The sequence below is a fragment of the Martes martes genome (assembly GCF_963455335.1).
Source record: "Martes martes genome assembly, chromosome: 12".
In the NCBI taxonomy this organism is placed as follows: Eukaryota; Metazoa; Chordata; class Mammalia; order Carnivora; family Mustelidae; genus Martes; species Martes martes.
This window is the reverse complement of record NC_137900.1, coordinates 29,395,815-29,408,682: the sequence shown is the minus strand read 5'-3', so window position 1 is coordinate 29,408,682 and position 12,868 is coordinate 29,395,815. Positions and strand designations below refer to the sequence as shown.

At 42.6% G+C, this 12,868-nt stretch overlaps 1 protein-coding gene across 4 annotated transcripts in view; it reads right to left on the bottom strand.

Moving 5' to 3' along the window:
• AOPEP (aminopeptidase O (putative)) overlaps positions 1–12,868 on the bottom strand; it is a 299,762-nt gene that overhangs the window by 285,440 nt on the left and 1,454 nt on the right. The gene's annotated exons all lie outside the window — the stretch shown is intronic.

Below are 12,868 nucleotides of genomic sequence, written 5' to 3'. Positions count from 1 at the left end.
TCAAATGGCGGTGAGGGGCAGACAGCAGACCTCTATTCTGGGCCATAAACCTATCCCTCTGATCCCAAGATGATAAATCTAAGAACAAAAGCAAATTTTCATAGAAGGCTCAGAATCTCCCACCAATGAGTTCTTAACGCCCACCTCGGTCCCCTGGGGCCTTGGTCAATTGACTTAATCTTGGTTAACCGTGCACCCTCAGGCTGTTGAAGAACCTAATGAGGAAGCCTACTAGGGTTGATTCCTCCCAGGCGGGGCTGGTAGTGGTGGGTGCACGATGGGAAGGGTGCTGTAGCAGCTCAAGTAATTAAGATATGCTTACTTCTGAAAATCCTACCTATTCAGTGTTTTCCCCAGAAGCCCAACTTAGAGAAAGATCTCACCCAGTGGAAACAGGGTGTATTCCCACTGGCCAAATGGCAGGTGTAACTCCTGCTTCCTCTGACAATGGCAGATGCTGAGAATCGAGGCTTTCTTTCTCACTGAAGTAGAATGGATCCCACAACTTTCCTCAGTTCAAGAGCTCTTCTTCCAATCTAAGTAGCCACTTCGGATCTAAGTAGACTTGTGGAGTTAAACTATTCGTGATACTTACAAGAAAGCTGCAGAGCCTTGTCTCGATAGAGATTTCCTAAGACTTTCAGGCAAAAAAGGGGAGCTGACCTCATATCATGGTCTTAAGTCCTAGTGATGTGGAGAACAAAGACAGAAGGAAATGTAGATAAAATTAAGTGTCCTTATAACCTGCAGCCCATTGACAAATGCTTGAAACAGGCAGAGTATGACATTCCTCCAGAAACTCCCAATCCTCTTAAAGTTAATGCTTTACTAGAGGGAAAAACAGCCTGAGCTTGACACCAGCTAGGCCTCCAGGATCCTGTGAGTCTTCTCTAGCATATGAAAGTCCTTTTGGAAACTTCCTTTTGTCTTTAATAACCCCAACTCAAGTATATAATCAGCCGGTCCTCACTACTCAAGTGCAGCCCTTTCTGCCCAGGGTTTTGTCTCTGTGCTTTATTTATTTTTTTTAATTAATTTATTTATTGGGGGGGGTGGTGATGGAGAGGGAGAGAACTCAAGCAGACTCCACACTGAGCCCTGACACAGAGCTTGATCCCACAACCTCAAAATCAGACCTGGACCGAAACCAAGAGTTGGACACTTAACCAACTGTGCCACCCAGATGGCCCCTGTACCTGTGCTTTAATGAAACCACCTTTTTGCATGAAAGAGGTCTCCAGAATTCTTCCTTGGCAGTTGGCCCTGAACCCCAACATTTCCAGATTAGGTCAAGTCTGAAGCACCTGGTTTCTGTAGGGTGACTCTGGTGTTACAGATATCCCCTTCCCCGCACAGGGAATGAATTCTCTCTGTTCCCCGCACAGGGAATGAATCCTCCCCGAAAGACTGGCTTGCCAAGAGGTTTGCTCTCCTTCACCTTATGAAGTTGCATTTGGTCTGTGCCCTTAGGTATGCGGTCCCCAAGGCTTCCCCCATCAGCCTCCACACCTATTCCCTGAAGAAACAATCAGACTTAAGATGAGGTCACATCTGAGAAAGACTGCAGAGGAAGAATCAGATGGACCTAGTTAGTTGCTGAAGAAGAGGGAGAGGGAAAGCCTCTCTCAGGCAGCTGGCTTCTAAGCGGGCCTCCAATGCCCCCTGCCTCCTGGTATTCATATCCTTACGAAGACTCCTCCCACACTGTACCAGGGTTGGTCTATATGACCAATAAGATGTGGCAGAAGAGATGTTATTCCTGAGAACCGAGAATTTTAAAATCTGGTTTTTTAGGGGTTCTTCTATCACTTGCTCTGGGGGGAATCCAGCTGCCATGTCAAGACAGTACTCAAACAGGCTACGGAGGGGCCCATGCAGCAGAAAGAGAGACCTCTGGCCCACAGTCAGTGAGGACCTGAGGCTGTCAACAACCATGCAAATGCATCTGGAAGAGAATTTTCCATCTGTAGTCAAGCCCGGAGAGGCCTGTGGCCCTGACAGAGAGCTGACTGCCATCTTGTAAGAAATCCTGAACCAGAACCACTCAGTTATACTGTTCCTGGATTCTTAACCCTCAGAAACCGCGTGAGCTAATAAATGTTTGTTCTTTTAAGCTATTAACTTTGGGGTGATTTGTATGCAGCAATAGATAACAGAATTTTCTCAGGTTTCTGGCTCAGGCGATCAGAGGGATTGCAAAGCAATTAAACAGGAGAGTCAAGATGACAAGCAAGATCATAGGAAGGGACAAGGGAGAAGGAGAGTCCCTATTTAATTTGCACATACAGGGCTTTCTTTGCACACACTATGGCAGAAGACACTTGTATGGACACAGAGATCATGATTTTTCTAAAGCACAAACAGTACAGCATTCAGCAATGGGACTGAGTGTCTGAAATTGGACCGATCACAGAACACTGAAGAACGATAGGTTTATGAACTAAGTATTGATGCTGCCAGCAGATTTGAGTCTGGGTGCCACCCATAAATCTGGGTGTGTGTGTGGAAGGAAATCCTCCCATTGGCTGGATATTTGAAAAGCATGTTATCACCATCCTTTCCTCTCTCATTCTCAATTTTTCCCCTCTAAGTGGTCTAGCTCTAGATATTTCATTCTAGAGTTCTGTCCTGACCCCGCCCCCTGGCATCCTCTCAAAGGCTCTTTCTACCAGACTGTCCCTGGGCACCTGAATTCTCCCACCATGGGGATTAGTTACCTGGCCAGGCTCCCAAGAAGCTGTTGCCTACCACCCCCCTACTGTCCTCACAAGTCTCTTCTGCTACCTCCTATTTACACCACTGGGGCAACCTTGCTGCTAAAATCTATGTGTTTGCTTTCTTGCTTTCCGCAGAGGCACTTTTAGGCAACAGGCTGGAGCAATGGAATGTAGAGCAAGGCAAAAGGGCCCACAATGACCATTTGACCCATCAGGCCACCCACCTCAAAATACACACAAGCCCTAACAAACCAATGGGCTACTTTACAATGAGGCACAGGTACCCCAAAATGGAAAATTCCATACATCCCCATACCTGCTCACCTTCCCCCTTTCAGTACAACCCCCACCCACCACCTCCTGGCAGGCAGTCTCTCCTTTGTGGTCTTGCCTGCCTCACCCCTGCAGTATATTCAATAAACTTCTTGCTCCTTTGTTGTGCTTCCAGAGAATTCTGTACCGCCTGTGCTGCCAGCCCCCATCTGACAGGGATGCCCCACATTTGGGGGTCCCCATCCAAATGGGAGAGACACCACACTTCCTTCTGGTCTCCAGAGCTGTAACTCTGAAAGTGTAAAAGCCCCATCTATAAATACAGCCACATCTGATACAAGACTCAACCGCTTTCTTATTGGAATGTTTTCACAAATGGAAAAACCATCACCTAGGCAAAATTTCTTGAAAACACAGATTATCTTTGTGCTCCCAGCCTGTTCCGTTCTTGGACTTTTCTTCTTTCTCAGGTGCAGCCTCCCCCCTTCCTTCCCAATGAGCCCACACCAAGCACCAATGACTTCATAAGCAATAGCCTTTGGAGCTTTTACAACCTGATATCCTTATGCATGTCACACATCCTAGTATAAACATATAAAAGAATGTAAAGTTAAGTGACTATATTTATATTTTTATTTTTATTTTTATTTTTTGTGTGTGAGAGAGAGAGAAAGAGAGCAGAAGCAGGGGGAGCAGCAGGCAGAGGGAGAAGCAGGCTCCTCCCTGAGCAAGGAGCACAATATGAGACTCCATCCCAGGACACAGGGATCATGACCTGAATCAAAGGCAGACGCTCAACTGGACTGAGCTACCCAGGCATCTCAAGTGAGTATATTTTTAAAAGAGTTGAAAACTTAACCACTGGATAAAACTCTAGTGATGGAATTTGAGGCATCTGACAAAAATTGGGGCATGGGGGGAGTCATGAAAATCATACTGCCCACATGGTGATTGAAGAATCAAGATGGCTCCCACCACACTCACCTACAAATGACAACTACAGAGAGTTGATTTCCTGTCCCCATACCCTGTGCCCCAAGAGGGGAGGAAAATCTATGCACATTTATAAATATGCTCTGCAGCTATCTGGGTGTGTAATCTCTGAAGTAAATGCAGCTGTGTTTATTCAACATGCATAGCCTTGCACCTCGGCCATGTTGCTAAAACGCTCACGGGACAGATGTGAAGGCGCCAGCCTCCGATGCGCAGAACTTCATCATTTCCAGACTCAATAATTTCTTCCAGCAGGAAACCTCTCTCACACCAGGGCTCATCCCACATGCCCTGGGAAGCCACCCAGTGAAAGGTGCCCTGGGGAGTCCAGTTAAACTGCACAGAAGTTGTGGGGGTGGGGAGAAGGACACTGAAAATCAGAAAGAAGATCGAAAGACAGCATGATAGGTCTATCATGACTTGCTGCCATTACGGAACTTCTAAACTGAGGAAGAACTTGCCAGAATGGCTACTCCCTCAGCTTCATACATGTTTGTATGTTCGTGCCATGGTTAAACAAGGATGAGACACACTAACTATGCTGCTATGGCTGAACGTGTCCCCCTCAGATTCCTCTGATGAAATCTTAATGCCCATCTGACTGTTGGAATTAGGAGGTAGACCCTTTGGGAGGTTCTTAGGTCACATGAGGACAAGGATCTTATGAAGGAGATTGACGCCCTTATAAAAGAAGCCCAACAGAGCTCCCTAGCCCCTTCCTCACATGAGGACGCAGACAAAAGTCAGCAGTGTGCAACCCAGAAGAGGGCTTTCATTAGAGCCTGACCATACTGGCACCCTGATCTTAGACTTCCAGCCTCCAGAACACTAAGAGATAAATTTGTGGTACTCTGTCATCGTAGTCCAAATGGACTAAGACATACACCTTCCAAGGTTAGGGGTTGGTTAACTCTCACATGCTTGCTCATTTTCTTAAGGAGCCATCCATAAAGGAAAACTTGCAGGGGATTAGTCAAAAATGTATTTTATTTGAGCGGGTGCCTGGGTGGTTCAATTGGTTAAGTGACTGCCTTGGCTCAGGTCATAATCCTGGAGTTCAGGGATAGAGTACCACATGGGGCTCCCTACTCAGTGGGGAGTCTGCTTCTCCCTCTGACCCTCCCCCCTCTAATGCTCTCTCTCTCTCAAATAAATAAAATATTTAAATATATATATATATACACACACATTATATATATTATTTCTCTTTAGTTGACAACTACATGCACTTGTCTTTGTAGTCAGTGTGAAAAGGGGGTTATTCTTAATTTAAAAAATGTTTGAGGGCCGCCTGGGTGGCTCAGTGGGTTAAAGCCTCTGCCTTCGGCTCAGGTCATGGTCCCGAGGTCCTGGGATCGAGCCCCATGTCCGCTCTCTTCTCAGCAGGGAGCCTGCTTCCCTTCCTCTCTCTCTGCCTGCTTCTCTGCTTGATTGTGATCTCTGCCAAATAAATAAATAAAATCTTTAAAAAAAATTTTTTTTGAGGTCCCACCACTTTCCATAAAACCACCCATTTTCAGAGATTTGGTACCACCATTCAGTGACCGGGGAGAGGGCTGCCTTAGGAGAAGCGGGCAGCAGGTGATAAGATGAGCCCAGAGTTGCCATGGTGTGGCTTGTTGGGATGTTTTCCCACAATGAAGTTCTGATCTGGTCTCTGGAGGCCAGGAGGCCACAGATGGGACATTTCCATGAGTCTGATTCTTTTAGAAAACTGGCCAGGGTTACAAAGTCTTCAGGCCTCGTCCAATTCCTTATCATCTCTTCTTCCTGCACCCGATCTTTTGTAAGACTCTATGTTCTCATTAAACCTGAATTATAAGCAAGAAACCCTCTTGCTTTCTTGCGCCACAAAACCAAGAGGCAGGCTACTAGAGCAGGAAATGTCAACTATGACTCACTCTCTCCCCCCAACTTTACACACACACACCTTCCTTAATAAATTCTCCTTCATGGCACAATTACCAAAACTGGGATCCCTCTCAATCATACTGGACATATGGCAGGTGCAAAGGAGAATGCTGCTTTGACTCAGATTTTGTGTATGAAATGCACAAGACTGAATGGAAGTGGCTTTGAGTCAGAAATTCACCACTTTTCAGCACAAGTGTTTTGGGTGCAAAACAGGCAAGCTGTTGGGCGCCTGGGTGGCTCAGTCCTTAAGCGGCTGCCTTTGGCTCAAGTCATGATCCCAGGGTCCTGGGATAGAGGCCTATATCAGGCTCCCTGCTCAGCAGGAAGCCTCCTTCTCCCTCTCCGACTCCCACTGCTTGTGTTCTCTGTGTGTGTGTGTGTCTCTGCCAAATAGTAAATAAATAAATCTAAAAAAAAAAAAAAAACAAAAACCACAGGCAAGCTGTTTATAAAGGCAAAGACAGTATTTCTCATTTGGAAGTCTCATCTGGAGATCCTAAGATGAAACCTTTTTTTAACACATGAGAAAATTAAGCTCCAGAGATATAAAAGGCCTTATCTGAAGTCACACAGCTAATGGGCAGCACAGCTCAGACAAGTATTCTGGTCACCTGGCTCTCACTTTCCAGGTTCTTTCCAACATTGTGATTTGTTATTTTCTGCTGATGTTTGGTTATTCAGGGTTTTTCTGTTTGGTTGGTTAGTCATTTGGGTTACTTGTATAAATTAAGACTGTCCATCATTACCTTTTCTCCTAGGACTCACCTGGGATTCTGGTAAATAGAGGCAGATCTATAATCAAGGGGAGAAACAGGTTAAAATAGAATCCTTCCAAACAGCTTCAAGTTTGGGATTATCAATTCCTCCTGTAATCTTACAATGATATTATAGCATTAATGTGTATTTCCACTTCGGTTCTCAGGAATTTTGTGTTGATTTCTTGAACCAGGAAAGGGAAAAAAAAGGATTAACTGTAGAAATGTTCCTTTTAGACCTGGACTCTCTTCCCAAAGAGAATCTCTTTGCTTATTCTTTTCAAACTTTCCTTTATAGTGAGATATTAAACAATGAAACTAATTTTGTGGGGGAAGAAAAAAGACATGTTTTAACATCCGGTTTTGATGTCAAACTAAAAATACTCCAAAAGTCTACATCTTCTTTGGTCCAACAGCTAAGTAAGAAACATGATAGAGAAAAATGATTTTCTTTAGTATTTTGCCAACTTCATCCTGGTCTTGTCCAAAACAATATCATACTGATTTAAGGAATTTAAAATTTTTAATATTACCTTAAATTGTAATGTACTTTCCTTGTCAGTTTCCTTATCTTTAATGATAATCCAATTAAGTGGAGTTTCAAAAATAAGTTTCCTATATTTAACTGAATTTCCACTCCATTCAGCTCATGTTCAGTGATGTCATTAGCTTAAGCCCAGGTTCCCTAGACTCCTGGGCTGGTTCCACAACTATTATAATGATCCTAAGGGAAAAGGGAATGGGAGAATGCTTTTGGTTTTAAATAACATTTTATTCAGTGGAATAGAAAAGTACATAAATTTTGAATTAAAGATTTTCATTTCTAAAAGTTTTTTTCTTAAGCATACTGAAGATCTAGAACCAAAAAGATATTAAGTCCCCTCCCTTCCTAGCTTTGCAACAACCCCTTAACACATTCTTGACTCTGTCCATGTTCTCAAACAGTTCCTCAAAATATTTTTAGAGGGCAGAAAAAAGAATCACACTACACGAAGTAAACAGGCTTTCCAAGAAGCCTGTTGTATCAGACTATCATACATGTGTCTGTTTTTGTGGTCCTTTTTTTTTCTTTTTTAAGAATTTTTAAAGATTTTTATTTATTTATTTATTTGACAGGGAGAGAGAGATGCACAAGTAGGCCGAGAGGCGGGGGGGGTGGGGGGGTGGGGAGACCAATGTGGCCTCAATCCCAGGACCCTGAGATCATGACCTGAGTAAAGGCAGAAGCTTAATCCACTGAGCCACCCAGGGGCCCTGTTTTGGCGGTTCTTTTTAAATGTTACCTATAATCCAGTATCTACATGATAGATGCAAGAAAGATCTTTTCAGTTCAAGAACTTCCATAATCCCACAATGGCTAAGCCCCAGTAGGAAAAGATAGCTTTTTATAAGATCAGACACTTCACTTTAGAACTAGAATAATAATGGGGGAAAAAAAAGAATAATAATGGGGAGAAAGAAATTACTGACAAGGCAGTCCTAACTTTTGTAAGGGATTTCAAGGTAGAAAGATGGTGGCTGTTTTCCAGATTTGAAGTTGGTTTTTTTTTTTTAATAAACATTATTTTTTTTAAAGATTTTATTTATTTATTTGACAGACAGAGATCACAAGTAGGCAGAGAGGCAGGCAGAGGGGGGGGGGAAGCAGGCTCCCCGCTGAGCAGAGAGCCCGATGTGGGGCTCAATCCCAGGACCCTGGGATCATGACCTGAGCCGAAGGCAGAGGCTCCAACCCACTGAGCCACCCAGGCACCCCAATAAACATTATTTTTGGTTAGGCTTAGATTTACTTTTTTTTTTTAAGATTTTATTTATTTATTTGACAGAGAGAGAGGTCACAAGTAGGCAGGGAGGCAGGCAGAGAGAGGGGGGAGCAGGCTCCCCGCCAAGCAGGGAGCCCGATGCGGGGCTCCATCCCAGGACCCGAAGACCAAGACCCGAGCCAAAGGCAGAGGCCCAACCCACCAAGCCACCCAGGTGCCCCTAGATTTACTTTTATGTGCAAAGATAATATACAGATTTCCCATTTACTCCATACCCACTGTTATTAATACCTTTTGTCAGTATATTTGTCACAACTGATAAACTAGTATGGATACATTATTAAAGTCCGTATTTTATTCAGATTTCTTTTGTTCTCCCTAATGTCCTTTTTCTGTTCCAGGATACAACATTACTTCTAATCGTCAGGTCTTCTTAGGCTTCTCCTGACTGAGACCGTTTCTTAAGACTTTGTTTATGTCGACCTTGAGAGTTGGGTTTTTTTTTTTTTTTAGATTTTATTTATTTATGTGAGAGAGGACATGAGCTAGGAGAGGGCCAGAGAGAAAGGCAGACTCCCCACTGGGCAGGGAGCCTAATGCAGTGCTCAATCCCAGGACTCTGGAATCACGACCTGAGATGGGCAGATGTTAACCGACTGAGCTACCTGAGAACCCTGACCTTGAGAATTTTGAGGAGTACTGGTCAAGTATTTTGTTGAATGTCCCTCAATTGGGATTTATTGATGTTTTTCTCTTGGTTAGACTGGGGTTATGGGTTTGGGGGAGGACAATCACAAAGATGTCATTTCATCACATCATACTAAGGGTACACACTATCAACATGACTCCTCACTTTGATGCTAACCTTGATCTCCTCACTGAGGTCGTGTTTGTCGGGTTTCTACGATGTAAAGTTACTCTTATTTCTTAGCCCATACTTAGTAAGGAGCAGAGTCATGTTTCACCTCCTTGAGGATAGAGTATCTAAATAACTTGGGACAACTTCTGTACTTTAGATATGTCTATTCTCCAATGTGTTTATTTATAGCAATGTGAACTCAAGACTATTTATTTTATACTTTAGGTCATCATCCCAAACCATTTTATATTGTTGCTCAGCTTTGGTCATTAGGAATTCTTTCCGATGGTTCCTTGGACCTTGGGCATATGCCCTCAGTTGCCGGCTACCATTGCTATTGTTTGAATACTTCCTTATTTTTTGGCACTGCAAGATGCTCCAGGCTCATCTTGTGTATTTCCCGTAGTGCTAGCCATTCCTCTAAGAAGCCCTGGTTTCATTATTGGAGAATGGTATTAGAAATCAAGACCCAGGCACTGTGCTTCTAGACCTTCCCAGATGACAAGCAAGGAAATCTACATGTGCATACTAATCCTTGGGAAACACCTATTTATAATTATTTCTATATGCAACCACCTGTAACCATCTTAAACTAAACATTAAACATGAGTTTATAGTGATGTCTCCAATTCTGTTACCACAGAGATCATTCTAGCTTCTACCTCTTGCTCATCTGTAACCTCCCACTTCAACAGTGAGAAACCTGGCTCCCAGATTTACTTAATTGCTCAGTTCCAGTATACACATATAGTGGTACTAGAATTGTTAACCTGTACTCCCAGAGGAAATAACTTTATCAACTACAGCGCAGTATTTGGGTACAGTTCCTTCTGCCTTCAGTCTTACAAACTCCACACATTTCCAAAGTGACTTAGCTCAGCACCTTTGCCCCCCAAGCCTCTACAATGAGGTTGTTTCATATATTTTTTTTTAGATTTTTTTTTTTTTTTTGACAGACAGAGATCACAAGTAGGCAGAGAGGCAGGCAGAGAGAGAGGAGGAAGCAGGCTCCCTGCTGACCAGAGAGCCCAAAGCGGGGCTCGATCCCAGGACCCTGGGATCATGACCTGAGCCAAAGGCAGAGGCTTTAAGCCACTGAGCCACCCAGGCGCCCCAGTTTCATACATTTTTAATACAATTAGATTGTTTTGTCACAATTTGCTTTCCATCCTGGGATCCTTTGATCTCTTATTTACTATCAAACTAAATAATTTAAGTTTTATTTTCAAGATGGGGTCAGGTGAAGGTCACAAGGGGAGAAGCCACTGATGGAACTTGAAAGGGAAGGTACCAATTTAGAGATTTTCTTAAGTTTGCATCTAATAACTCCTTAAAAATAGAAATTTATTGAAAGCTAATATATTTTTTAAATGTACTGAAATCTCTGCATACAATAAGGGACATGCTGAAGATCAAAAATAAGAAATGTGGGTCCCTTTTACAACTGAAACATGGATTTTTTTTCAAGGCACTTTCAGTAACTTTATTCACTTCCCCTAGTTGTAAAATGAGAATAAAATGTTTTGTATCCAGTATTAAGAACGTAGGTATACTGACGGTATTCTGTCACTCAAGAATAAAATGTTGGTCTTAGTAAATACAGACTCTATCCCATGGAGAAAATAAGCTCTACCCAATTATATTTTTCACACAATTGTAAAATTTTATATATTTTCACATAATAATATTCATAAACCCCTGGAGCCCTAATAATTATTATCTGCTCTTATCACTAAGGAATTTTTTTCTGTCTAGCAACCTGGGATCCCTTGGCATCTTAAAGTCCTTAAAGTTGGGGCGCCTGGGTAGCTCAGTCGTTAAGCGTCTGCCTTCAGCTCAGGTCATGGTCCCAGGGTCCTGGGATCGAGCCCTGCATCGGGCTCCCTGCTCAGTGGGAAGCCTGCTTCTCCCACTCCCATTCCCCTACTTGTGTTCCCTCTCTCACTCTGTCTCTCTCAAATAAATAAATAAAATCTTTAAAAAAAAAAAAAAGTCCTTAAAATATCCAAACAGTTACCAATATAAACCTAGATTTATTTGTAAGCATGTGGGAGAGTTTAGAAAGATTCAGTGGCCATTCATGGAAAAGTATCCTGAGTGTAATAAAATTACCCCCAAAAAAGGCAAAAGGGAGAGAAAACATCTTTTAAGGATTTCTTTTTTAAAACAAAATTTATTATTCTTGTAAGGCTATATATATGCTATTTATTTACTAACATATAATCACAAACTTCCAAGGATACAGTTTAAACTCCTACTGTGATCATGCATTTTATTGAATTATCAGAAAAGGAGACATCACAAGTAATTTTGCCAAGTCAACCTTTGCAGGAACAAGATGTGCCCAAGCACCTCTTCGGTTTCTTAATGAAAATCAGCATTTATCCATAACTCATTCCTACTCAACACCTGACATGTAATGTAATTCACAAGTCTAATCTCTTTCTGTGTAATGAGCACTGAGAAGAAAGCCATGTTTGAAGCCATTAATGAGTATTTCTTCCAACTACTGTCAACAGATTCTTCTTTCCCAATACTCTAATGCAAAAATGAAATACCTGGAAGTGTTAAAAACTATGATTTCCTAAATTAAGTATTCAGAAGCCATATTTTATTAGATCAGATTATTAAACCCTACCCTTAATAATTTCAAAAAATTTTTAAAGATACAATAAGAACACCTGTTTCTTTTCCTGTTTTCACAAGAATATCCAGTGTTATTCTATATATAAATCAGTATGCTTTTGTACTAGTGTAAGTTTGCACCAACCCTGCAATTTCTCAAAGGCTGCCTCAGACTCCAACAGAAATAAGAAGTGAACTCATTCTCAGTGGGGTGGAAGACCAGAGCAGAGAGGCAAGATTGGAGGGGAGGAAAAGGATAATTAGAGCTGAAAGTCCAAGTGATGCTTAAAAAAAAAAGGAAAAAAACTAAAAGGTTTTTGGAGGTAAGTTGGGGAAGAGATCCAAGCAATTTCCTAAGACCACCACTCTGTCAAGGGAGTCACTCAAAACATGGTCATTGAGATCAACATTCCTCTAGCCAAGCTCTACAATAATTACTGTACCGACCTGCAGTACATTAGCACAAAGAAACAGGTAAAATAATGACGAATCAATGAAGTCTGATTTTAAAATTCTCAAATTCTAAGAACCTTGAAAACTGTTGGAGGAAGGGCAAGAAGAAAAGCACAAATGGCTGCCTAAACACCTCCCCTGGCAATCAATGCCTCATCAATTCTCTCCACACTCAAAACCTGGCGCCTCCAGGAGCGCCTGCATGGCTCAGTTGGTTAAGCAGCTACCCTCAGCTCAGGGCATTATCCCAGGGTCCTGGGATCAAGGCCCACATCAGGCTCCCCGCTCTGCAGGGAGTCTGCTTCTCCCTCTGTGCCCCCAACCCCGGGCTCATGTGCTCGCTCTCAAGTAACTAGACTTAAAAAAAATAAAAATAAAAACGGAGTCTCCTGGTGTCAAATAGGAAGAACAGCGGCCAAAGGAGCAAGTGTGTAGCTCCAGCAGGACGTGCCACGTTCCTCAGAACCAGTCCTTCCCAGTATTTTCAGGATTCGCACTATTGACAACTGACAAAGT